General features: G+C 57.4%; 1 pseudogene; it reads left to right on the top strand.

Moving 5' to 3' along the window:
* Positions 1–3,785: 3,785 nt before the first annotated feature.
* LOC108639783 lies at positions 3,786–4,492 on the top strand (annotated as a pseudogene).
* The last annotated feature ends 4,264 nt before the right edge of the window (positions 4,493–8,756 follow it).

Below are 8,756 nucleotides of genomic sequence, written 5' to 3'. Positions count from 1 at the left end.
AAACATAAGCTCGAGAGTGAAATACAAATGTACGTTTTCAAAAGATGCTGCAAACCTTGTCAGGACACTGAGGCCTTTTTTGGCAGAACTCTACTCACACCCCTCCATCAGAGGAGCTCTGTGGGCTGGTTCAGGGACAGAAGAGGCTCCAGTGTCCCACATTCCTGCTTGCAATCAGCAGTGTGAGGGGAGCAGAGCCCAGGGTTTCTCCTGTATTAAGTGCTTTGTCCAGGAGCAGGGGTCCAGCCCCCTCCTCTGCCCTTGCCCCCGTGTCTCCCTGGTCCCTTCATCTGCAGCTTCCCCCCGTTCTCCCCTGCCAGCACATGGTGGGAAGCAGCAGCTCACATGCCATTTTCCATCATTCTGACCCAAACTGCCCTCTCCTGATGGCCAAGGGCTGCCCAACCTGCCGGGGCTTTGCTCAGGCAGGGACTGGCTGGCGTTCCAAGCTTGGCTTATGGCTGTGCCTTAGCCTTGACACTGACTGGGACCCTGGGGACCATCCCACACCTTCCCCCAGGGGGTCCCAGTGCTCCATGGCTGTTGGCCCTGCACAGGGTTGGCTTTGGGGAAGGATGAGCACTTTATGTCCTGATGCACCCTTTGCTCCAGATGTGCCTGTGAATGCTGGATGTTCACAGGCTGTGACTCCACCTGCCCCAAACCCACCCCTGGCTCACTTGTGCTCCATCCCAGCTCCTGCCCATCACTGCTGATTCCTCTCATCCTTTCTCCCAGTGCCTGCCCTCCTCCCTGCCCTGCTCAGGGCTCTTTTCCCTCCCTGCTGCCTCCCTCCCTCCCTCATTCCCTCCCTCCCTGGGGCGTCATGGTCCTCTCTCCCAAGGGCACAGAGCTGGCAGAGGTTTTGCCCCCGATATGCTCCAGTCCCCACGGGTGCAGCGTGTGCCCTCAGCAGCAGGATCCAACAGTGCACCTGGATTACGAAATCCCACAGGGATCCTGCTCCCTCCTGCAGCACTGCAAAAGCCACGAGCCACCTCAGCTCCACTGGCCATCCCAATGGGTCCCACTGCTCATCTCACAGGATGCAGAGTTCTTCTGTAGGACTCATCCACAGCTGTCCCCATCTCCAAGTGCCCATAAAGGCTCTGTGAGTCTTTCCCTGGGGGAAACACAGACTTGGAATAATTATTTTTTTTATAATACCTGACCCAAACTGGTCAGCCTTGAAAAATACAGCATTTAGGGACATCACTGTGGGCACAAAGGGCTGCAGTGGAAAACAAGTTGCTGTGTTCATCCTTCCCTGTCTCTTCCCTTCCCTGCTCACAGTCCCCCCCACCCTTTGCTTTCTCTGCTGTCAGGGGCCATAAGCTCATGGGGAACGAGCTATCCATGCAAAAGGCCTTTGGAAATATTCATTGCTCATCTCCTAACAAGATTATCCTGAAATCCTCCACTGCTCTGAGGGAGATTTAAAACCTTTCAGGCTCTCGGTAACCATAGCAGCACAGATGTGAGAACTGAAGGGAGACAAGTGATGTGAAAAATCATTGGGGATGCAGAGACTGGCTCTGTGTGACTGTGTGTGACTGCAGTGCCACATCTCTTTGTCTCACACAGCCTGGGCTGGCCCTTTGTCCTGCCCACACCACACAGGACACTTCCACTCTTTGCAGAAATGACCCAGACCAAGGACAGTGCTCATGACATGACCCAGTCTTGGCTCCCACAGCACCAGGGTCACCTTCCCAGCCAGAGTCTGGAGTTTGGGAAACCCTCCATGGATGGCATTGCTGCTTGGCATTTGCCAGCGTGTCCATCAGCTCATGGCTCCTTCACTGTGGGGTGCTGGTGGAGGGTTTAGAGCCAGGATGGGGTGTTTGGAGCCTGGGGTGCCCAAATCCCTCCTGCCACGGGGTCCAGCATCATTTCTGCACCTGTGAGAGAGACCCTGGGTGTTGTGAGGTTGGACAGATCCATGTTTTGAGGCCCTTTGGAATGAAATGCTGGGAAAAGGAGCAGCAGCAAGGGCATCACAAAGTCCCCCAGCACATCCTGAGAGCATGTGGAGTTTTGCTATAGCAGCTGGGAGGAACCACAGGAAAACCCTTTCATCTCCTCCCTCGAAAACCCCTGTCACTACGTCTATCTAAGCACAAAGAAGCATTGACCAAATTCTTTTCTATTTAAAAAAAAAAACCAAAAAAGGTTTTGGCTTTAAACAGCTTCCAAAAGCTGGGGTAAGATTACTTGTCCTGCCCTGCTTCCTCAGCATGTTTGGGTCATTTCCACTGATGCCAACGGCACAACCAGGCAACAAAGTGTGATCCCTCCTTCGTTCATGTGCTTACACCCAGCACCTCTGCTCATCCACCCCTTCTCCTGGTTTTCAGCCTGTTGAGGTCTTACAGCTGTGTCATCACATCTTCTTGCATCCTCAGCTCCTTCTCACAGCTCAGCCCTTGGCATCACCTTTGGGCTCTCCCCATGGCTCAGGAAATCTTACCAGAAAGAGCTTCATGTTGGGAAGCAAAGGAGCATCACCAGATGACACCCCGGGGTACTGGAGACCAACCCTTTGCCAGTCTTGTTAGGGACCAACCTTTCCCTTCTCCAAGGGCAGGCTGAGACCAGGATAGGACTCTGCTCACCTTGATACAATCTTGTCTCTCCTAATAGTAAGACCAGCTAAGAAAAGCTGAACATGGCTGAAATGTAACAATAATTTGAGGATTAAGAGGGAGGAATAATTCTTGTGAAAAAGGCTTTTGAAATCAACAAATTTCAGCCAGATCAATAAATCATAACCAATACATTCAGCCAGAACTAAATGCTGGAACTGGGACTTGGATATGGAAAGGAGACCAGCTGCATTAAAGCTATAAGAAACCACACCCCCCCCCCAAATTTATGATAAAAACTTATTTTAACTTTTGAGCGAGCTCCCTTTGTATTTGCACTTTGCATAAATCAGCTTCTGAAACAACTCAAGCACGGAATGGAAGGTGGCTGCTGAGGAAACACACCCAGGTGGGGCAACCTGCACCTCTAAAGCAACCCCACTGCTGAGTCAGGGCCAGCATCCCTCCCCACGTCTGCCGGCACCTGCTCCTGGAGACCACGGTGCATTGTTTTCAGGGAGGTTTTATTTTCCCCTCTGGTTAAATATTTCATAAAAACCGGGGGATAACTGACAGCTGAGTGTGGAGGTTATGATGGACGGGAGAGCTTATTTTTCCCCCTCAAGTCAAATATTTCATTGCTTCACTGAAGGCTTGGGCACATTTGCAGCAACGCCGTCTGCAAACGAGTCCCCAGCCCCAGGTAAGCGCAATAAACGCTGTGGGTGCCGCTGTCCAGCCCCTGACATGCCTGGCCTTGAGCCACCCAATGGGTAGGGATCAGCCACTGATTGTCCCCGCTGCCAGCAAGCCCAGGAATGCCAAGGAGCACCCGTTAATCTCCAGGCAGGACAGCAGTGCTGGACGGCTGCGGTGCTGCAGCTCCTGGTGCTCCCGGCAGCGGCGGCGGTGCAGCGCAGCGCGCTCAGCTCCAGGGCTGCAGTGGCTTTCCAGGGCTGAACTCCGCGGATTGGCCCGGAGCACCCCGCTCTCCTCCCTCCCTGCCCTCCCTCCTCCAGCACCCACAACCCACTGGAGATTGGACAGCTTGGTGCCACATGGCAGAGAGGAACCAGGATAAAAAAAAAATTGAGCCGGACTTGTGGATTGTAGAGCGTGCGGGGAGAAGTTTGCGGAGCGGTGACACCAGGCTCCTCTGGCTGCACTGAGTCGCTGCAGGGGAGGACGGACAGACGGAGGGACACCGGGGCTGCAGCCACCCAGGGACACCTGTGGGGTGAGTGCCAGCTGCGGAGCATCCTGTCCCCTCTGCGCCAGCCATGTCCCTGGCGGTGAAGGAGAAGAACCACGTCCGGTTGGTCTTCTTGGGAGCTGCCGGCGTGGGCAAGACATCCCTCATCCGCCGCTTCCTGATGGACACCTTCGAGCCCAAGCACCGGCGCACGGTGGAGGAGCTGCACAGCAAGGAGTACGAGGTGTGCGGGGCCACGGTCAAGGTGGAAATCCTGGACACCAGCGGCAGCTACTCCTTCCCGGCCATGAGGAAGCTCTCGATCCAGAACAGCGACGCCTTCGCCCTGGTCTACGCTGTGGATGACGCCGAGTCCTTCGAGAGCGTGAAGAGCCTGCGGGAGGAGATCCTGGAGGTGAGGGAGGACAAGTTCCCCCCCATCGTGGTGGTCGGCAACAAGGCGGAGAGCGGCGGCGAGCGGCAGGTGCCGGTGGAGGACGCCCTGTCGCTGGTGGAGCTGGACTGGAACAGCCGCTTCGTGGAGACGTCGGCCAAGGACAACGAGAACGTCCTGGAGGTGTTCAGGGAGCTGCTGCAGCAAGCCAACCTGCCCAGCCGGCTCAGCCCTGCGCTCTGCAAGAGGAGGGAGACCCTGCCCAAGGAGCAGGCGCTCAGGCCGCCCATGAACAAGACCAACAGCTGCTCCGTGTGCTGAGCCGGCCGCCCCGGGGCTGGAAACTCAGGTGGGCTGGGTGGGGAGAGGCACTGCCTCGGCCAAAACTAACCCTGCTGCCTCCCACCCCTTCCTCCCTCTTCCCCACCCAGCCCACCGGGAGCGGAGAGGGTTGGAGGTGATGAGGAGGAGGGAGCTGGAAAGGATGCTGGTTGCCGGGACAGTGTGGGGAGAGGGTGAATTCCCAAAAAAGGCAGGAGGCTTACCTGGGAAACGGCCATCAGCAGCCAGAGTGCTGGGTGGGAGCAGACAGGCACAGACAGCGGGGCTCTGGCCATGGGATTAGAAGGCAGATCTGGGGACCTGCAGCTGCATCACCCCCACCAGTGCTGCTCTCCCGGGGAGCCCTCAGGCCCTGGGTCACCTCAGCCCAAGCACTCACACCTCCAAGCTCCCGGCACGGCCACGGCAACCACGGCAGATCCAGTGTCCAGAGTAGTTCTGAGTTTGTACCTGGCGTAGAGCATGAGATAGGGCAGTCTGTGCATCAGTTTGGTTTTCTCTATTCTCTTTTTGTTTGTTTGTTTTTTAAGCATTCCCAATAAACACGTTGTTGCGAAGTGGAACTGGAAATTGTCTCGGTTTCTTTCTCCTGTCTTTCAAGTGCTGCAGTGCCAGATATCAGTTTTATGCCCTTATCACTCATTTTGCTTTCCCTCCTCCATGCTCCATCCCTATCTGGAGTGTCCTGGCACTGGAGGAGCCTCCCCAGCTCTCCAGCCTCCCCTGGCAGTGTCAGGACACTGTATTATGATTTTGCTGCTAACTGAACCACACTTCAATTTTTCACCAAGCAGGAGAAACTAACAATAGAACACCTTCTCACCTCCGGGTACAGAAAACAACCAGCCATTAAAGGACAGCTGATCCACTGGAATAAAAACACAAACATGTTAAAAGGAGATAATAAATGGTGCAGGGGAAGGCACAGAAGGGCCCTGTCTGCTGTGCTTGAGTGTGTGCTGCACCGATTTACTCTCCCCTCACACGGCCCATCCTCGCTGTAACGAGCACTTAACCTGCCCAGCAGCCACACACACACCAGTTTTCATAAATATTAAAACTCAGTGGATTAAAGAGTCAACCCCCCTAGTCCAGACCCAAGGGAGATGGGCAGTTTGGGGTCCCCAGCTCTCAGAAGCCCAGCCCTACAGGACGGTGTGCCCCTGCTTAGTTGGGCAGGCACCCAATGCTCCCAGGGGAGAAGGTGCCAGCAGGGAAAGCCCAGCCTTTCCACGGGCATCACTTGCTGGGGCACCCTGTTACCACATCCCCCTTGGCACTGCTGCAATGACAGTGACCTCCAGGCAGCCAAAATCCTTCTCCTGCAGTCTGGAGTCTGATGTGGGATGAGGCTGGGGGGCAGGCAGTGGTGGGAGACAGGTAGCAGAGGGGACAGGCAGGTGGCTGCTGGGGCTTCAGGTTGCCCTCACCTCTCTCTGTCTCTCTGCCACATACTTTGTGCTGCCACCGCCACGCTCTGTGAGGGTGTGTGGCCATCCCTGGTCCAGCACCCTGGGGACACACAGAGCTGCTCAGGATAGAGCCCCTTCCTGGGGAAAACAGGGCTCCTGCCTGCAGGGAATGGAATATAAAGGCAGTTCACTTTGGGCAGCTGACCCAACGTGGTGCCCACAGCAGGGATGGGTGTGAAGGATGCAGCCACAGGGATGCTGCACTGTAGTGGTACCCACCAGCCAGGACACCTGGGATGGCTGGACAGGGACAGAACTGTCCTGCCAGCCCTGACCACACTGAGCCCTGGCCAGGGATGCCTTGGACTAACTCTCTCACTAACGAGCTGGCCCTGCAGGAGTCCCACACCTTTCAGAGAGGGTTTGTGTTTGGATGGGGTTATGCAGAATCAGGAGGACCAGGCCCTTTTTTTTACAGTATTATGCTAAAAGAAGAAGAAAACCTCTTTGCATTGTAAAATGAGGACACTGGGATGAGCAAGGCTGGCTGCCAGCCCCCTCCCCTGCAGATCCATGATATGGACTGGAAAGAGCTCCTGACATCTGGGGGGCCCAGCAGCCTCCCCAGGCTCAGGCTGGCAGAGCTTCCATAGGGACAGGCTCCCCTGTGTCCCACTGCTGCCTTCCCTGGGCAGACCAGTAACCCCGGGGGGCTGCAGGACCCCCCACTCCCAGCCAGTCCGGACCCACGACCTGACCGAGATGCTGCAGCTGCAACGGATGCAGAAACCAAGATGCTGGAGGTGCAGAAGATGCTGGAGCTGCAGCAGGAGGTGGAGGAGGTGCAGAGCGAGGTGCAGGAGGTGCAGAGGGAAACGCTGGAGGTGCAGGAGCTTCCGACGCAGATGCTGGACCCTCTCCACGGGCCCAACTCCTGCCCCCGCAGTTCTGGGCTCCAGCAAAGAGCGGAGCCATTGGAGGAGCTCTCCAGCAGCACTTGCCCCTCGCCCAATGCCCGCCAGCCTTGTAGAGCCCCCTCCGCCGGCTCCCGGCCCTGCCAGCCGCGGGGTCCGCCTCCCCAGGCCGCCCCCGCCCCGCTCCCCCCGGCCAAGCAGGGCAGGGGCTCGGGATCCGTGGGGATGCAGGACAGGGATGCAGTGGGGGTGCAGGGCAGCGCTCCACAGCCCTTCAGCCCCCACCTGCAGAGCCCCTCTCTGGGCACAGCAGGTTTGGGGTTGTTTTGCATCACTGCCATGAAATGCTGTGGCAGGACAGCTTGTGGCAGGAACAGCTTTGCCAGGGTTGCAGACAATCACCTGGCTGGGACTTTGGGATCAGCCAGCTCTGGCTGTGCAAGGACACGGAATGGAGCTGGGGTTGGCAAGTGTTTGCCATGCAGGGGCTCTGGCAGGACGAGAGCCTTTGGATGCCTTCTCCCCACGGCTCTGTGCAGGAGGCAGGGCAGGGGAGGGCAGGTGGGAGCCTCAGCCCTGCCAGAGAGGCAGCGGTGCTGTGCTGCAGGGAGGCTGTGGAACAGCTGCAACATCGAAATGCACCCAAAGCAATGCCTGGTGCCTGTCCCAGAGGAGTGATCTGTGCCAGGCACAGCCTTGCTGGAGCCCTGTCCCAGTCTCCACCCGTGCCCATCACTGTGCTGGGGCTCCAGCAGCGCTTCCCTCACCCAGAGCAGGGCAAGAGGTGACCCCAGTGCAAATGTGCCAAGCTGGGTTAAAAATAGGCAGGTCTGATGCCTCATGGCCTGAGAGGGGGTGTGTGCAAGCTGTGTTCAGCCTCTGCTGAAGCAGCAAAATGCAGGTGAGGGTGGTCCCGGGGTGTCTGCTTCGCACAGGGGTGGTAAAGCCTCGCTGAGGGCTGGAGCCAGCGTGTCTGGCGGGTGTGCCTCTGTACAATGGGGGGTGGTGAAGGGCTAAACACCTGCAGCTCATTTTCTTCCAACAAATGGCAACAGGTGAAATGGCTTTTCCTCCCCAGACAGCAGTCACAGGTACAGAACACGGCGCAGCTGCAGCCCCGTCCGGGGATGTGACAGACGGAGCCAGCACACACAGCTTGGCTACAGCTGTCCCTGCAAACATCACCCAGGCACACACCTAATGAGATGAGCAAAATTTGCCCTTCCTTCTGCTTCCCTTGCCAGGAGGAGAGGGCAGCTGGGGCAGGTGCTTTGTGCTGGGGCTTCAGGGGAAGAGCAGGATCCATTCGAACACCCGTCCAGGTTTGCCCCAGCTCAGCTCTGCCCTGAAGCACCTGGTTGTCCAGAGGAGCTGACTGTATCCCCGGGTTCCTACAGCCCCTGTGGGTCAGGGGAGCAGCAGATGAAAGTCCTCTGTCCTCCTGAGCAGCTGCTCAAAGCCTCCAGCACACAGGAGACCCAGAGTGTGGAGGGGAGAGTGCCCATGATGGTGGCCCAGGGCAGTCAGGGCTGCTGGGGGCTGAGGGCTGTTGTCTCCATTGGCTGATGCAATATCTGAGGCACAGGATCCAGGGAAAACCATCCCTCAGTCTCCAGGCACGACATGGCTGTCCCCACTGTGGCATCCCAGGCAGCAGCAGTGGTTGCTCTTCTGATCCCATTTCTGGGGCTGAAGGGGTTTCCTCACCTGGCCCTCTCGGCTGTGGTTTAGGGTGGAGTTGGTTTTCCATAGGGGGGCTTCCCCTGGCACCGGGAAGGGAGATGGTCTGCAGGGCATGAGAGTGGGACAAGGACACAGGGCCCTGCCCCTGTGGGGTCACTGTGGGCCAGGTGCTCTCCCTGCACTGGGCTGCTCTGGAAATCCCAGCCCCTCCGAAGCAGTGAGGGCTGTGCCAGG

This window comes from Manacus vitellinus, unplaced genomic scaffold, assembly GCF_001715985.3.
Source record: "Manacus vitellinus isolate BGI_N305 unplaced genomic scaffold, ASM171598v3 scaffold_24_pilon, whole genome shotgun sequence".
Classification (NCBI taxonomy): domain Eukaryota; kingdom Metazoa; phylum Chordata; class Aves; order Passeriformes; family Pipridae; genus Manacus; species Manacus vitellinus.
This window is presented reverse-complemented; position numbering and strand designations above follow the sequence as displayed.